We start from the raw sequence: 18870 nt of genomic DNA on the forward strand, positions 1-18870 counted from the left end.
CACACTGCTAGATACTGTAGGGCAGCAGATAGAAGCAGGCGGCAGGGAGATAAATCAGCAGCTACCCCAGTCACTCAGGCTGCAGCCAACAGCCCAGCTACTCAGGCTGTAGCTAAACCAGACAGTGAGCCTAAGACAGCAGCTAAACCAGACTGTAAGCCATCTTTGGGACACTGCAGGTGAGGCTGCAATTCTGGAGGGCACTGAAACGAGGCATTTGGGATCCCTGTCACATGATCCCGTTATCAACCAAGGAATGATGAGGGAGGCTCACCCTTGCAGTCTCTGGGAATGGGTCCTGGCAAGTGTGGCACAAAGATATCTGTGTGCAGACCATCTCTAGATGCAGCAAACCCAGTGGAAGACCAGAGAACAAGGGATTCAAGGCTTGAGAGAAATGGCAGGGGCAGAGATTGTCTTCTCAGATGACCTAAACACCAGGAACCCAGACTTGGTACCATGTACACCTGTGATGTGGGGAAAACTTGTACGACTTGGGCCACAAGAACACTCTTCTGCTTTAGCAATAATGAAGGGGGATGACACGGAGAAGACTGTGCTGGATATGGGGAAGACGCTCTGAGCATCTGCAGATGCTGTGCATGGCCCAACACAGGCAGGAATGGCAGCTGTGGAAACACGTCTGCAGAAATGAGAAGACGAGAGAGGAGAACCAAAAGAAACTCAGGGAGGAGATGAAAGAGGACATTCTCCAAATCTCTGCAGTACAGATCAGAGGTTCAGGCACCAAATGCAGATGTTCCCCAGATAAGGAGAGAAGGGGCACCCCACAAGCTGAGCTGTGGTCCCTCCTGTGTGATTCTCAAGAAAACATGAGGAGATGGGATGGAAAATCTCCTGCTGCTCTGACACACTGGCTACATGAATTGTTGGAAGGCAAGACTCAGAGAGGAAGTTCTACCAAAAAGGAAGCAGCTCCAGTTACCCAGGGAAAGAAGGATAACCAGGCTTAGAGGGGCCCTGCCTCTAGCCAGGTAGAGGCTAGGGAAAAATGTGTTTTTTGTGCTGTGTGGATTCATCGGCCTGGCATATCCGAACCACAAATACACGAGGCCTTAGTTGACACTGGTGCATATCGCACATTAATCCCATCCAGACATGGACAGAATCTGTTTCTATTGCTGTTGTAACAGGGAGATCACAGGATTTTCCTTTGGTGGAAGCTGATGTGAGCCTGACTGGAAATGAGGGGAAGAAACATCCTATTGTGACTGGCCCCAAGGCCCCATGCATTTTGGGCATAGACTTCCTCCAAAATGGGTATTACAAAGACCCAAAGGGACTCAGGTGGGTGTTTGGGATAGCAGCTGTAGAGACAGAGGTTGTTAAGCAATTGAACACCTTACCTGGACTATCAGAGAACCCATCTGCAGTAGGACTCCTGAAGGGGGAAGAGCAACGAGTGCCAATTGCCACTTCAACAGTGCATCCCTGACAGTACAGAACAACTGGAGATGCTGTGATCCCCATGCACAAGATGATCCGAGAGCTGGAGAGCCAAGGGGTGGTCAGCAAAACACACTCACCCTCCAACAGCCCCATCTGGCCTGTGTGCAAATCTGACAGAGAATGGAGATTGACTGTGGACTGTCGTGCCTTGAATGAAGCGACTCCACCACTGAGCGCTGCTGTGCCAGACATGCTGGAGCTCCAGTAGGAGCTGGAGTCCAAGGCAGCCAAGTGGTGCTATTGACATTGCCAATCCATTTTTCTCCATTCCTGTGGCAGCAGAATGCAGGCCTCAGTTTGCCTTCCCGTGGAGGGGAGTGCAGGACACCTGGAACCCACTGCCCCTGGGGTGGAAGCACAGTCCTACCACCTGCCATGGACTGATTGAGACTGCACTGGAAAAGGGGGAGGATCTAGAACATCTGCAGTACATCACTTTTCATTGTAGGATTTGGGATGGCAGAAGAACAACACAGACTCTCCATCTTGAAAACAGAGAGCCATCTTTATATTTTCAGTATCCTTTTATAGACATTTCTGAGAAAAGAGAAGTGATTGGATACTCAGGACAACACCCCTCGAACAGACTTGCAGGTAAAGAACAAGTTTGAAAACAACACCTGTGGAGACTGTTTTCTCGGCTTCTAGGACTATTGTTATTCCTCCTCACAATTTCTTTTGCCAGTGTGAGAAAGCTATGTGACTTAATTTCACACAGACTCTGCTCTTGCCTGATTTCTCTCTCCAGTCAGATTTCCAGCATCAATAGTTCCTCCTTTTGTTTTAAGGCGGAAGGCAGCGTCTGTGATCTTCCACAGGGCCCTTGCAGCAAAGAGAACAAACATGGCACAGGAGGTCCCTTTAGTGATTTGTCAGTCACCAAAAAGAACCCAAATCTGACACCGATTTAAAATGATATGGGAGATTTCCTGGCACATGCCATCGAATTCTTCATGCACCAACATCAGGTCTTGTTGTTTGTCCTTGCAAGGAGTCAGTTACCAATTCTAATACAGTAAACAAACATCAGTCTGCTCAAGAAACTGGCAGTCTACCTTGTCAACACTCACTACTTTAGAAACAAAGAAAAGGATAGAATACTCATTCTCTACTTGTAAAAAGACTGTCTGAATTATGATCGGCATCCTGATCATCACCCAAAGGTTGCCCGTTTGCCACATTCTGCTCTTGGTGTTGCAGGTCAGGGTGAACACACCCTGCAGGCACCCACTGCACCCCAGTATCCATGGAAACGTGTGCATACCCGTGACCCCAAGAGACAAGCCCACACAGGCATTCCCACTTATTCGTGGTCATATCCTGCACCCAAACGTTCGCTCGAGGCAGGTGCATCTCGCCTGACGACTGCAACAAAAGAGAGTAATTTCGAATGACAAGACTGTTTGAATTCTGTGGCACTACAAGGAAATCAACTACGTATAGAACTTTTTTCCAATTGTCTGTGCCTGGTTTTGGAATGTAGAAATAATAGAACCAGATTTCCAAAGATCTGCATGATCCCAATCACCACAAAGTAAAACCACAGCCCTTGGTAACTGCAAAAGCAGAAACCAAAGGCATGTGAGGTATTCCATGAGGTACAATCAGGATAAATAATCCTTGCTTTAGAGTCCAAATAATTGAAAATCAGTGACAAATCTGCCAGCTAAAGGTGCTGATCTTTGACATCACTGAATGGCTTCTTGAATCCTGAAACAAGGAATAACTGCAGAAAATTAGTAGAAACACAATACCATGATGTTGACATAGGCTTTTGTTATCAAATTGTCTGTATAATTTCCAGACACATAATTGTCTCTTTGCAGTCACTCTTCTGTTCTTGTTCTGGCCAGAGAGGCTACACAATGATTTTTCTTTCTACTGGGCCTCATTCCTCAAAGGTGATTGATATTTGATCAAATTTTGAACAGGTGACTGCTGTGAACTTGCTGATGATAAAACACAGGCATATCTTCTCCTTAAGTTAATTTATTAACTAGGCTTTACTGTTGTTAGTCAATCAAAATTCAGAGCTGATAATTCTTTTTTCAAACCTCTAGTATAAATTATTGCATTATTCAGAATCATTGCCTATAAATTCCCCTTTTTAAATTTTATTTTAAAAAATGGGGTATATGTCTGTGGTTATACTTAGAACCCAAAACTTAGAGTAATCAGGAATTACTCAGGTAATAAACATAATCAATAGCAAATGTGAAATTATCAAGTATTCAACTCTGTACCATCAGCCCCAAAACTGCAAACAGGTGAAAATTTTAAATGAATCATTTCTGGACAACGATATCTAAGCTCATTCCAAAAAGAACAGATTCAGCTTCCCCACTTATAGGTCAAATTGACTAGTCAAATAGCTCATATGTAATTTTGTTGCAGAAAACATCTGAGCCTGTTGGTGAATTCCCATCCAGGAAGAACTTAAGGTGTGGCCAGTGCTGAAGTTCTAACTGGAAAGGGGTCCCCTACACAGATTTTAAAACAAGGTTCTTAAGAATCTTGGGGTAAAGACTAATTGAACCATCTAATAACTGATTTTCTCCGAAATCCTGTCAGGTTAGGGATGCTTTGAACTCAGCAAACTATTGGAGTGATTCTGTGACCAGAACTGATCAGACAACATTTCTTAGAAATCGGAAAAATTCTTTAAAAAGTAACATAAGAACTAGAAGACAAGGAAAAACCTGGAGCGACAGGTATCTTATAAATAATTACACTCAAGTAAATGGTGAAGTATATGAGAAGAAGTTGGCTATGAAACAATAACTTATCAACAATATTTGTTATCGTATCAGTAAATTCATGTTATGTACTCAATATATCACTAAGAACTATCTTAGGGAGCTGAGATAACACTTAAAACTTACAACCAATAACAGTTACGATGTAGAATTATTACTATTTTTTAAATTTTGTTATCTGCGAAAGTGCAACAAAGGTTGCTTGTTTACCCCTTCACAAACAGACATTTAAAACTTCAATTCTATTAACTAGAGATGCCCTAAGAAGAAAAGGAAGGCAGGGGGGGAGGCTGGAAACCAGACGAACTCGAAGCCACTGCCTCCCTCAGAGAGAAGTAACTATTCCTTAGGATTTAAAGAAGCATCTTCTGACAGAGCATAAACAAAGCTGTCTTGAGATAAGGAAGGGTGGGGGGCGCTGATGAAGCGGAGACCATTCTGTGGCCATTGCAATGCGGAGGAAGAAGGAGGAGGAGCCGAGGGAGGCAAAAGGAGCTGCCTGCAAAGGGAAATATTCTGTGGCTGCTCAAAGCACAGAGAAATTCCAGGAACGAAGCCTTCACTGAAGGCATGGTCGGTTCTTCTAGAGAACTGGTCTGCTGTTTTGTGAAGATCCTTGTCCCTACAGCCTGCACAAGGCAGTTGTTTGCTGCTGGATTGCAAACATTAACTTTGTTGGGTACCGTCCCAAGCTAGCCTCTCGGGGCCAGCTCAGCTACCCAGGGTTGCAGAGACCTGTAGCTCTCCAGGAGCATGTGGGGAAAAAACACTGATTCTCTCAAGAGGAGGCAGAGGGAGACTCCAGTCCTTTGAATGTCAGGTCACCATATGTTGCTGTAGGATTAGGGACTGCAGAAGAACAATGAACACGGACTCTCCATTCTCAGAAGGCAGAGAGTGATCTTTATTTTTTCACCATACTTTTTTAGACATCGCCTGTCTTTTATAGACATTTCCGAGGAAAGAGAAATGACTGGACACTCAGAACAACACCCCTCACCCACACTTGCAGGTAAAGAACAAGTTTGAAAAACAACACCTGTGGAGACTGTTTTCTCAGCTTCTAGGTCTATTATGATTCCTCCTCAAAAATTCTCAGGCCAGTGTGAGAAAGCTATGTGACTTAATTTCACACAGATTCTGCTGATGCCTGATTTCTCTCTCTGATTAGGTTTTCAGCATCCATAAAGGCCTGAGCCCAGGATTCCCTTAAGCTCTTCCTCTGGGGCTCTCACAATCCTATGGTCCTTCTCTCCCTGAAGTGTCCATCTTCCAAGGTTCAAGGACACACGTGTTCTGGAAAGAATCACAGGATCATAGAATATCCTGAGCTGCAAGGGATTCACAGAGATCATTGATTCCAGCTCCTGGTTGTACCCAGAAAACCCCAAAAATCCCATCCTGTGCCTGGGGGCATTGTCCAAACACTCCTGGAGCTCTGTCAGTCTTGGAGCCATGACCAAACCCTGGGGAGCCTGTTCAATGCCTCAGTACTCTCTGAGGGAAGAACCTTTTCCTGATATCCACCCTAACCCTGCCCTGGCACAGCTCCCACTGTTCCCTCAGGTCCGGTCATGAGAGGAGAGAGGATAGAGGGGAGATGAATAAAAAGCTCCTCCTACCCTCACAAATCACCAAAAGGGTAAGATTGGAAGGGACCACTTGAGGTCTTCTAGTCCAAACTCGCACTCAAACAGGGTCTCCCAGAGACCATTAGTCAGATTTATGTCTAGTTGGCTTCTGAATGTCTCCAAAGGAGTCTCCACAACCTCTATCACAACTGGTCCTTCTGCTGAGTTACTCTCACAGTAACGAAGATCTTGCTTGTGTTTAGGTGGAAATTCCTTTTTTTCTGTTTCTGTCCATTGCCTCTCATCCCATTCCTCAGCCCCACCAAGAACAGCCCAGCTCCATCTTCCTGACACCCACCCTTGAAACACTGCTGTCAATTGATGAGATCCCCTCTTAGCCTCCAGACCAAGCTGCTTCAGCCTCTCCTCACCAGGGAGATGCCCCAGGCCTCTGATCATCTTTGTAGTCCTCTGCTGGGCCTGTCCCAAGATCTTCAGGTTTCTCCAGTACTGAGGAGCCCAGCATGGGACACAGAGCTCCAGATGTGCCCCACTAGGGCTGCTCTTCCCTTGGAGATAGGCAAAGCTCTTCCTAAGGCAGCCCAGGCAGCCGCTGGCCTTCTTGGCCACAAAGACACATTGCTGACTCTTGGACAGCTCTCTGTCCACCAGAACCCCCAGATCCTTCTCTGCAGAGCTGCCTTCCACCAGGCCAGCCCTGAGCCTGGGTGGGTGACTGGGCTTGTTCCTCACCAGGTTCTTTCAATTGGTTTGGATGGATGGGCTGCAAGAGGGCTGAGGAAAGGGCACTGGCCCTGTGGGTATTCCTGAGGGTTTGGCAAAGGCCTGGGGGGCAGGATGGAGGGCAGGAATCATCTCTCTCCATCTCCCCACACAGCATCTGAAGGCTGTGGCAGACAACACTCTGTCATGAAGAAGGTGAGTGGGCAGGAGGATTTGGACACCTTTACCACATGTCAGGTCATACCCACAAATACTCTTCAAAGATGAGAGAGCCAAGAGGGGATTTGAGCACCAGCAGAGAACCCTTCAGCAGAGAGGTGTTTTAGTGTCACAGGGCACAAAAGCTGAAGGCCCAGAAAAGCTGACTTCAGTTGCAGGATGGATTGTAGTGGTGCATCCCATGACTAAAATCAGCTTCTTTGGGCCTCTACCCAGGTAAGGACTGTCCCTCCCCATCCCTTCTGAGGAGCTGAGCAGGATGAGCTCACAGGGTGGCTGGGCTGTAGAGCAGCTTTTGCCTTCAGAGAGATGGAAGTCTGCTTGGCAGTGGCTCTGCTTAGCTTGTTATTTCTCCAGGCCTTCACTGAGAAGCTGAAACTCATGCTGTGCTGGCTCCAGTAATTTCTGTAAAACATTTTCCAGAGTTTCAATTTTTTGGCAGAGTTGCTGGAATTTCACACTCACTCTGGATACCAGGGCCCTTGAAATTTCCTCCTCTTTCTTTCCTGTGAAGAAAGAACAATGCCACTGGGTCAGTAATGATTCCTCCTTGAGGAGCAGACAAGCTGTCTGAAACAAGGATACCCAAATGCTCTGGTTTAATGTCTCTGACAGAGGGTCTCTGCACTCACAGGCTCTGCGCAGGGAAGCTCCTCTCCCTGCTGATCAACAGGGAATCAAGGCTGATCTCACATGTGCCCCAGCATGGGACCAGCACTGGGGGGGCTGGAGAAGGGCAGTGGGGAAAGGGAGAGAGACGGGAACTGGACTTCCTTGGGGGCAACCTTAACAAGTATGAGGCAATGAGAGAACTCCCAGCACACACCCTCTGCAAAGATGAGGGACAGAAGAGGGACTTTGACCACCTGCACCTGCAGAGAACACTTCAGCATGGAGGTGTTTCAGTGCCACGGATCACAGAAGCTGCTCCCCGGGGAAGGACTGTCCCTCCTCATCCCCTGTGAGGAGTGTAGCAGGGTGAGTTCACAGGCTGGTTGGCCTGCACAGCAGCTGCTGCCTTCAGAGAGATGGAAGTCTGCTTGGCAATGGCCCTGCTCACCTTGTTTCTCCAGGTCTGCTCTGAGACAATCAAGCTCATACTTTGTGGTCTCTGGCCATTCCTGCACATCATTTTGCAGAGCTTGAATGTTTTGGGAGAGTAAGTGGATATGGTTCTCCATACAGGATAACAGGACCCTTACAAAGTTCTCCTCTTTTCCTGTGAAGAAAGAAAGATGTCACTAATGTTCCCTCCCTGAGCAGGAGACCAGCTATCTGACACAAGGAAGCCCAAAGGCTCTGATTTAACCTCCCGTACAGAGGGTCGCTCCTCAGGGCTCTCCTGTGGGTGGTTTTTTCCTTCCTCATTCCCCCTTAGAAATCCTCCCCTCAGAGGAATTCTGTTTGGCCATGAGGCACAGTCTGGGAATGCTTTCCCCTTTACCCTCAGACTATTAGCAGGGACGTATATACTGAGTATACTTTCATCCCTTTTCAGCATCTCATTTGTGCTTTCTGTAGCTCAATAAATAGGGTTCCAGCTTTGAAAAGTGGGCCACAGGTTTAATTCTCAGCCCGCAATGGTTTGAGCCAGCAGGAACTCCAGGGGTTTTCCTGGACTCCTCTGGGCTGCTCCTGGCCCTGGCTTTGCTGGCTGCAGCTGGAGCAAGAACAGGACCATGGTCAGGGAAGGCCAATCGTTCCTCAGCTTTCCCTGCCCTGAGGCCAAGAGCCCGTTCCCAACACACTTTGTGTCCTGCCTGAGCCAGGCCCAGGGCACAGTCTGGGGCCAGCCAGGCCACACTGGTGTCTGTGCCCCAGCTGGCTCCTTCCCCTTCCCAGCACCAGCTCCTGCAGGCAGAGCTGCTCTCCACAGGCCCTGCACTCACAGACACATCCAGGCTCTGCCCAGGGAAGCTCCTCTCCCTGCTGATCAACAGGGAATCAAGGCTGGTCTCACATGTGCCCCAGCATGGGACCAGCACTGGGGGGGCTGGAGAAGGGCAGTGGGAAAAGGGAGACAGGCAGGGGCAGGACTTCAGTGGGGGCAACCTTAACAAGGATGAGGCAATGAGAGAACTCCCAGCACACACCCTCTGCAAAGATGAGGGACAGAAGAGGGACTTTGACCACCTGCACCTGCAGAGAACACTTCAGCACGGAGGTGTTTCAGTGCCACGGATCACAGAAGCTGCTCCCCGGGGAGGGACTGTCCCTCCTCATCCCCTGTGAGGAGCTGAGCAGGGTGAGCTCACAGGCTGGTTGGCCTGCACAGCAGCTGCTGCCTTCAGATGGATGAAAGCCTGCTTGACAATGGCCCTGCTCACCTTGTTTCTCCAGGTTTGCTCTGAGGTCATGCAGCTCACACTGTCTGGACTCCTGCAATTTTGTGAAAGATTCCTGCAAGGCCTTTATTTTTTCCTCAAGCTTCTGGAAGGCTTCATCTATCTTACATTCCACAGCTTTTCTGGTCTGCTCCTTCTTTCTGTTTTCTGTAGAAAAGAATTGGTGTCAGTGAGAATTTGACATTGCTTGTTTGAAGGGGAGACCACACATCCTGCTGAGGATGATCAGATCCTCTATTTTAAAGTCTCTTCTTGAGGGTCTCTTCTTGGGTCTTCCCTCAGATTGGTTTTTGGTTCCCTCTCCTCCAGACTGTCCTGGTCTATGCTGGGAAAAGCCCACAGCTGGGACATCTCTGCACCCTGGGATCCTGGGGTCCTGGGCATCAGCATGGGGATGGGCAATATAACAAAGGACTGGCTGGAGGCCTTTGGAAATGGGAATTTATGGTCAGGTGGGATTGTTTGATCTAACTGCACTGGGCCCTCATGCATGACAGACCTCTGGATCTCCTTCTTGCTTGGCAGGAGTTTCCAGGTAGTGTGGGCAAGGACTGGCACTCACCTGCACAGATAGGCTTCTGCCTTTTGTCTCTGTAGCTAAGGCCAGGATGAGATTCCTCCTTTAGTGGTCAAAGAAAGGAAAGGAAATCCCAGAAGGGATATGCCATGTCTTTGAAATCATTGCCAACTGCCAGGAACAGTCTCTATTAGAGTAGGATGTGTCTTGGTAAAAGAAGGTCAAACCCCTGACCCAAACTGATCCCACCCCAAAGGCCAGGCCTTCTGCTGTGCTCTGGAAGGGATTCTGCAGGCAACGTGCTTGGGGGAGTGACCTCCACTGGCCTCACTTCTCTCAGGGATAACACACCACATCCCAATGGTTTCCAAGAACAGCCACAGACAAGAGGAATGGGATCCAGCACACTTACTTAATGCGTTGAATGCCATTTCTACAGCACTTGCAGCCAGAAAGCTTACAGCCGCCATTCCTGGACATCAGGTACATATGAAAATAAAAGCAAAAAGAAAAACAGGACGTTTAACAAGGGCCTTTCCCCAGGGAACTCCAGGACTGCACTGAGCAGGTTTTGAGGCAGAACACATCCTGCAGCTGGCCCAGGAACCATGAGGTCCTGTGGAACAGGAGCCCCACAGCAGTGCTGGGGGGTTTCTGACCCTTGGGGCCCACTGAGGCTCTCCTGGGCCAGGAAGCTGCCTCAGCTGCTACAGCACTCAGGGACCACACAGGTGTCTCGGTCCCACCAGAGTACAGCCACCCACTCTTCTTCCTCACACCCTGGGAGTGGAGAGGGAGCTCCCAGGTCCCTTCACTGTCCCCTGGCACATTCATTTCAGCCTGAGTCCTCAAAGTCTTGCTCAGCAACACCCCCTGCTAGAGCAAGACATGTCTCTTGTTAAACAAGGTCACCCCTCTGACCAAACTGATCCCATCCCAAAGGCCAGTCCTTCCACTGTGCTCTGGAAGGGGTTCTGCAGGCAACGTGCCCAGAGGAGAGACCTCCACTGGCCTCACTCCTCTCAGGGATAACACACCACATTGCATCCCAAAGGTTCCCAAGGATGGCCACAGACAGGTGGAATGGGATCCACGACTCCACTCTTACTTATGGACTCAAATTGGCCTCTTTGGACATGCTGCCATTAACTCTTTTTTTTTTTTTTTTAATTTTTGTGGCCATTGGTTTCACATGAGAAGAAAAAGAAAAATGAAAAAGTGGAATCTTCACTACAATATTTCCCTAAGGATTTAAAAAATGCATTGATGAGCTTTTTTGGGACACGTGTCCCTTATACTACTCAATACTTGGATCCACTCGGGGTTTTTTAAATTACTTATTTTCCCTTCCATCACTGTTTAAATAGAAATAATACAGATCTTACCAACACTTTTAGCTATGCTCATGTCCACTGTCTCCTGTTTCCTTTTTTCAAGGTTCACTCACTCTGCAATGCAAAGGAAAAGAGGGGCAAAATCTCTGTGGTGGGCACAGGACTAGAGAAGATAATGCAGTTGATAAGATGTTCTGCTGTAATCCCAACTGGTTCCTCACCCATCTTGCCTGCTCTGGAGCTCTGAGAATTCTCACAGACACATACATCATCTCCCTTGGTCAAAATTAAGACCTTCTGCTTTTGCAGAGTGCAGAACCTGCTGTTCAACCCCAGGTGCAATTTTCCACAGAGGTAAGAAGCTGCCTCAGCTTCTTTTTCCATTCCTCCAGACTCAAATCCTGGAGGTTATCCTGACCAACTGTGAAGAAATCTAGGGAGAAAGGACAAGTGACCTGGCTGGCTGTCAGATGCCCACCAAACTTCTCTCACTTCCCCTTGTTAACTGGACGGGAGGAAAAAATACAACTGAAGAGCTCAAAAAGAACCTGGCACATCCCTCAGCAGTTGCCATCATGGGCAAACCAGACTCGACTTGGAGATGATGGCTTTGCTTTCTCTGCAGTTCCCAAGAGAGCAGCAAACTGAGTAACAAAGACAGAACTGAAACCACCTCACTCCCACTCCCCCCTGCTCCTGGTTGTGAACACACCTGGTGCGGGTGGCTGGGGGCAGCTGCAGTGCCAGATGCAAGTTGAGCTCCAGGTGGGAGCCTGAGACAAGAGCCTGTGAACTGCCCGCAAAGGGCACCAAGAGAACACTTCAGCATGAGAAGGGACACTGAGAGACCCAGCAGGAGCCAAGGGCTCAGAGGAAGACCCAGACCTGAGCCTTGGGCACGTAGGCTGTGAGGGGATAAAACTGAGGGATTCCTTTGTTAGAGGAAGAGCTCAGGCTGTTCCTGTGTTCCTGCACTGGGAATAAATGGCTTTATGGAATCAGACATTTGAGACTCTGCTGTGGAAAACCTGGTCTGGAAGCAGGGAGGACACAGAGGCTGAGTGTGGGAGTGGGGGATGTGAGGAGTCCAGCAGGGCCCATTGGGGGACTGAAGCCACTTCTGTGGAGGGGCTCCAGTGCCAGCACTGAACATCTCTGGTGGCTGGAGTGTGGTGGCCAGAGAGCCTCAGGAACGGTCAGACTGGGAAGGTTCCTTAACATCCTCTTCTGCAGAGCTGGCTGCAGAAAGCATGGCCTCGCTGACCCTTCCAGCAAAGCCGCCTGTCCCTTCTGAGCACATCCATCGGAGCAGCAATGATGAGGTGAAGGCAGAAACAGGGACTGCTCTGGAGTGAGGAAAGGTCTGCTCAGGGCACAGCTCACTGCCCTGCTCTGCTCCCCCTCTCCTTCTTGCCCTCCATTTCCCTGGGCTGTCTGCTCCTTGTGACTTTTTTGTTTTCTTTGCCCAGGGCCATTTTCCAGAAAAGGAGGAGCACCTGGACTGAATCAAGGAACCCCTTGCCAAAAGCTGCTGCACGTTGAGAAAGCTTTCCTGGTGTTAAAGGGAAATAGAGACCTGGTGAGGAAAAGAGCTCCACTGAGGACTGTAAATAGAGAAATGCCAGTAGGGAGCCATGAGAAATGACAGGCCCAGGGCTTATGGCTGTTGCAGGGGTCCAACCCCAGGACTGAACTCTGCTTTACTTCCTCCCACTACCTTTCCCTACTTTGCTCTGGTCTGAAAGAATATAAATGGCATAAACCACTCAATATTTGAGGTATTTTTCTCCTGAAAGCAGAGCGATAGAGTGATGGCTTCCTAAACAGTAACAATGAATAGATGATGTGCACATGGAACTGTCCTGAATGTGCCTCCACTGTTATGAACACAGACATTTACTTCAGACCAACACTCCTGGAAAGATGGTCATGCTTCAAGGACTGGGTCACCCCAGTTCTCACAGTCAGAGACAAATTGTTCTCGCTGTCTCTCTCCCATATTTAGAAGGAGCCCTGAAAATTGGTTTAGACAGGAAAATTATTTTATGCAGGGTCAGATCTGCAATCCTGAGCCAAAGCTGAAGCTTTGAGGGAAAAAAAAAAAAGGAGGAGAGGAGAGGAGAAGGAAAAAGAAAATGGAAGGGGAGGAGCAGGGGGAAAGGGAGGACAAAGAGAAAGTACGGCCAGAAAAAAAAAGGAAGAAGAAACTCACTCTTCTGCACTGTCAGTGATGTCTCTGTTGGCCAGAGACCAACAGAGTCTGGTCTGCCAACAGAGGCCAAATAAATTCAACATTTTGAATTATGCATTGAGTCTAGTACAACATTAATAGCAGTATTTGAGCTAAATCCAGGAGGACTGTATGAGCGGTGGTGAAATCTCATTATGCTTTGGTTGGGGTGCTAAGGTGAGCTATTGTTTTAATTTTTACATTTATATTACTAAGTTATACTCTATGAAACAATAAGTCATTATATTTTCAGATTTAAAATTTATTTGATCAGCTAAGATCAAAGACAGAAACAATTCCCCATAATTAAATTATGGCATCCAGGCTGTGCCTAATCAATATGCTACTTACCTTTTATTTTTCTCCCAGCTAATGTGTAGCAAGAGTCACAGCAACAATTTTTGCTATCAGATAGAAAAAAGATTAAATAAGTAAGTAAGGCCTGAATTGACAATTTTTTCTCTTTGGTAGGAATGAAATAGATACTGGATTCATATTTGTAGACAGTGAGCAGGAAGGGACAATGGACTCTGAATGAGAATGGTATGAAATGTTAACTTTGTGGTCTCCCTCCAACCCTTCCTGACTGGCCTCTCACCCTCTGCAGCACAGCTGGGCCTCGATGAGGCAAAGGCACTGAAAGTCATGAGGACTCTGGAGGGCAGCAGAGCTCCTTCAAGCCTCAGCAAAGCCCAGTGAAGGCCCCGGGGTGCAGGGAGCAGTGTCCTTTTCCCATTCAGTTCTCCCTTGCAGAACTGGACATAGCACTGGAGGGGCCTCAGCAGTGCCCAGCACTGGGGGATGGTCACTGCTTGTAAAATCTTGTGAGGGGGGGGTGTCACTGCTGCATTGCCAACAGAAGGGCGACTGCAGGTGCAGATTGCTCTGCTCAGATATTTCTGTTTGGGCAGAGTCACACTTCTGGTGTTGGTTTTGCTGTTGCAGACACTGATACTCTTAAGGAAATCCCACCAGCACTTGAAGGACAGCTGAGGATTCCCACCTCAGTGAACCACCACTGCAGGGCTTCCTGACTGCCACTGCACCTATGTTGCTGGGCAGGTGTGGTGTAAGTGTGCTGGGTGGAGGGGTCAAACCCTTCCCCTGGCTGTGCTCCTGCTCACACAGCCCAGGGTGCTTTAGCTTTCTTTGCTGCTGGCTCATGTGCTGCCTTTTCACCCTGGTCAGTTCAGCCAGGAGCCTCAGGAGATCAATGTTTTATTCATGGCTTCTTGGGAAGACCATTCCTGCCCTTGGCTGCCCTGTAGGGCCTGTCAGATTTCCTCAGCCCTTTCACCCTTCAGAGCTGCTGCCCCTGCCACCACGTGGTTCAGCACCCCAAGTTCATCAAAGCATTTTCCTCTGGAGCCCCAGCTCTGTGCTCTGCTGCTGGCCTTAGTCCCTGCCCTTCAGTGCCTGGGACCCCACGATTCCCTGGTTGTGGCAGCCCAGGGTGGCGCTGATGAGCACATCCCTGACCAGCTCTTTCTTGTGGGTCCCCATGAGCATCCCCTCTATTCACCGACCAGGCAGCTCTGCTAAGGCTTTGTTCCAAGATCCCCCATGCTGTTGGAACCCTTTGCTTTGCCTGGCCATGAATGCCAGGGCAGTTGCCATTCCCCGTGGGAACCTGCTCACTGCCCTGCAGACTCCTCAGGTTGCTCCCAGAGCTCTGCTGCCAACTCTCCCTGATGATCAAGGAGTTTCTAAACTGCCAGGACAGTGTCCCCACTTTCTGGCCCCTCCAGTGCTCACTCACACAAGTCAACCTTTGCCCATCTTGTAGAGGATCCCCATGTATCCCAGATGCTCTTCACACCTCCCATCCTCATCCTCCCCGACACTCCCTCTGGCACAGCCTCTCCCCTTCCACTGCATTCCACCAGCACTTAGGCACAGCTGTCCAAACCATTTAGGGATGCTTTCAGCTCAGAAAAAACCTCATGTAGGCAGCTTTTGAGATCCAAACAAGCAGTTTTGGGTTGGTAGGGGCTCAGAAACTCCAATTCAGGAGCTTTTGGGCTCAGAAACATTACTTTAGGGAGCAGAAGGAGCAAGCTGCGGGGAAACACGGGAGCAAGGGGCTGGCGCTTACCTCGGGCAAGGCTGGGAAGAAGCAGCTCCTTGGTGGGGGTGTGAGCACCAGAGGATCCTCACGCTGCTCCTCGCCCGCTCGTCCCGGTTATATCTCACCCTGCCTGCTCCCGTTCCCACCCCCAGGGGCTCCTCCCTCCTCTCCCAGCACCTCTGTACTCGATTTTCACCGATTTCCCGTAAATCCCTGTAAAACTGAAAGTGAAAATGCTCCCATCAGGGAGGGGCTCCTTGGGCTGGGTGGGGGGAAATGGGCACAGCCAGCAGCCCCTCCCTGCTCCCGGAGGCCTCCCAGAGGCACTGGGAATGCACTGGGAGGGGACTGGGAGCACTGGGAGTGAACCCCATGGTCTGGTGGCAAACAGGGCACATAGCTGGAGTTAGGGGCGTCAGGGCTCTGGAACACTGATGTTGGGAAGTTCATGGCTTAGAAAAACTCTACTTCATTAGTTTGGGTGCTGTAATAGTGACCTAAGGATCTTTGGAACTGAAAAAGATCACTTTGGGGGGCTTTGGGGCTCCAGAACACTGATTTTGGAGGGTTTTGGCTCAGGGAGCCCTGAGTCTCAAAGAAAGCAAATTAGGGGTATTTTTAACTCAGAAACAGGAATTCAGACAGATTTGGAGCTCAGAAACATCCATTTAGGATATTTTGGTGTCTGAAACACCAGTTTAGGGAGCTAAGAAACACTCATTTAGGAGGATTTGGGCTCAGAAATATCAAATTAAAGAGCTTTTGACCTCCCAAATCAAAAACCTATTTAGGGAAGGTTTTGCTCACAAGGGCTGGAGTACCAAGTATGGGGAGGCCTGGCAGACTGACTCTATCCCAAACCCACCATGGCAAGTGCTGTGTGCCTGTGGTGGTGAAAACAACCACTGGATGACTGCGTCCTGTGTCCCTGTGTCCCATGTCACTGCCTGGGATGATGTCCTGGGCCTTGAAAACAAGTTCTGGGGACACAGCACTGCAGAAAGAACAGACTCACACAGTGGAAGGCATTTCCAAACCAACCTTACAGACACATGGCCAAGAAGCAGGCACCGAATGGATTTATCACATCCCCTGTGATGGACCAGCCTGTGGAAAGATGGAGTGAGGGAATGGGCTGGTGGAGATGACAGTGAACAATGGGTGGTGGCACTATAATGTTCTGTTACAATTGATGTTATTCTTGCATCAAGAAGAAAATGAGACAAAGTGAGGTATACTGAAATGTTTTTTGCATCGAGAAATCATGCTGAATAGCAAAAGGATTGTGGCATTAACACCTTCAGATCCTTTTGTTCAGGCTTTAGAGAAGGAAAATAAAGAGAAAACAATTAAATGTTGTTGTTCTATGTGTAGCATGGGACATATCTGCTCTAAGCATTGAGATTGTCAAGAGAAAGAAGGTTTAAATGCAGTTGCAAAGTCCAATGCATAGAGGATTAGGAAGGCTGGCTGCAAGCATAGATAAGAAAGCAATAAAGATAAGAAAGCAGTAAAGAGAAGGTTCAGGGGGAAGGTAAAAGTTGCGTGGCTCCTATTTTCATCTCACAGTCCCCAATGATATTTCAATAAAACCACAGGAAATCCAAGAAACAGATAAACAGGTAACCAATCTGGTATGGGCAGTACATAGAAAACGAAAAAAAACCAAAAACAGCAGGAACTGACTACACAGAAAATAACAGCAGTTACAGAAGAAATCAGCAAAGGACCCCCACTCCCTGGGAGTGGGGGTCTCTCATGGCAGAGGAATGGGCTCAGTTCCTCAGCCTTCATTAGGAAGACTGGGAACAAATCAGTGTGCATATTGTAAAAAGGAAGCAGGAATGTCCTCACCTAAAACCCAGGACTTCTCCACATCCCCTCTCATAGCAAAAGCAGAGGATCTGTGAAGGGGACCAGAAGTTTCTTCCCCAGCAGAGTCTGTGGTAGCAGCCATGCTGGGAAATGGAAAACTGGAATTTTTGGTAGGCACAGGGGCTGGTTATTTGGTGTGAAATACCCTGCAAGGGAAGTTAAGTGATGATTCCATCACAACTGTCCGTGTCACTGGGACTTGTGAAACGTGCCCCTTTTTCAATCCAATGAAATTCAAACTGGAAAAATTATGGGGAGCCCATCATCTTTTGTACTTGCCTAACTCTACAAAACCATTTTTAGGAGGAAATTTACTGGAAAAATGGAATGCAGAGATCAAGTATTGAGAAGGAGGCATTCACACTAAAATCCCTTAGCCTGAATATGTGGAAGCTTCCTTTTTTTACCTTACAGGAACTGACTTCCCAATCTGAACCTATCCCAAAGAAACTTAAGGATGCAGTAATCCCCATTGTGTGGGCCAGTGTTATTCCTGGAAAATCAAAAAGAGAGCAACCTATAAGAATAAAACTAAAACCAGACACAGGAACCAATATCCATTAAAACTGGAAAGCTGGAAAGGCTTGTTACCAATCATTAACAAATTTTTAAGGTACCAGTTATTGGTGCAGTGGGAGTCTAAATATAATACTCCAATTTTGCCAGTCCAAAATACAAAATACTGATGGTAGAGATTATGTGTTAGTACAAGACCTAATAGCAATTAACAAAATAGTATGTCAGCTAACCCATATACACTCTTAACCACACTAGAGGAAAACCTGAATGGTTCAATGCAATAGATTTACACACCTTTTTCTGCACACCTCTAGGCCACAACAGCTAGATTTCTCTGCATTTTAGTAGGAAAATACACAGACAGGACTATATTACATTAAAAATTCAAAAATAGTCCCCCAATTTTTGAGAAATGTCTGGCAAAGGATTTAGAGGAATGGAAGACCTTTAATCCCCAGGGGATTGAGTTACAATTTGGTGTTGATATCCTGATAGCCACCAAAACTGAAGAACAATGCTGAGACCTGACTGCTGAATTTGTAAACCTTTTAGCATTAAATAATCACAGTGTATCGAGGCCAAAGGCCCAAGTGGTGAAGAAGACTGTGTGACCTTTCTGAGATTTGAAATTCTCTGAGGTCAAAGGAAACTGAGCACGAGCCACGAACTGTAAAACAGTTGCTTGCCTTTCTCAGAATTGTCAGCTGGTGGATCAGTAATTTAGAATTACTAGTCCAGCCTTGTTATGGACTTCTAAATACTGCCCATCTAAGGCTCTCATATCAAGTGTTTCCATACTGGAGGCCAAACCAGTTGCTCTAACACAGGCATTGGAACTGAGTGAAAGAAACATGTGGATGGATTCTAAATATGCTTTTGACGTAGTGCTTGCCCATGGAGCAATCTGGAGAGAGAAGTTTGTTATCAGCACAAGGTACGTCAATCAGACATGGGACACAAATATTACACTTGCTGGAAGTAGTACAAAAACAAGCTGAAGTTGCAATTCTGCACTGTAGAACACACCAGACAAGTAAAATAGGGCCAAAATAAGGAAATGACTTGGGTAACAGGGCGGCTAAAGAGGCTAAAGGAAAAGGCATCCATATTTTGGTTCCCAATGAGAAGTTGGTCTACTAAGCAGTCAGCCAGAATATGGTGCAAGAGACTGTCAGTTAATTGAAGCATTAAATTCTAGATTTCACCCTGGTGAATGGGCAGT

At 47.8% G+C, this 18870-nt stretch overlaps 1 protein-coding gene and 1 long non-coding RNA gene across 2 annotated transcripts in view; both read right to left on the reverse strand.

Annotated features, from left to right (window-relative positions):
* Positions 1-18870, reverse strand: part of LOC134562449 (olfactory receptor 14J1-like) — a 184659-nt gene that overhangs the window by 134809 nt on the left and 30980 nt on the right. The window lies entirely within an intron of this gene.
* On the reverse strand, positions 7867-13592 carry LOC134562266 (uncharacterized). Its single transcript, XR_010083136.1, has 5 exons — positions 13538-13592; positions 11008-11070; positions 10035-10094; positions 9088-9252; positions 7867-7979 (listed from the first exon to the last, which is right to left on the reverse strand). It is a non-coding gene; the product is annotated as an uncharacterized LOC134562266 (long non-coding RNA).

The sequence above is a fragment of the Prinia subflava genome, chromosome 27, assembly GCF_021018805.1.
Source record: "Prinia subflava isolate CZ2003 ecotype Zambia chromosome 27, Cam_Psub_1.2, whole genome shotgun sequence".
In the NCBI taxonomy this organism is placed as follows: Eukaryota; Metazoa; Chordata; class Aves; order Passeriformes; family Cisticolidae; genus Prinia; species Prinia subflava.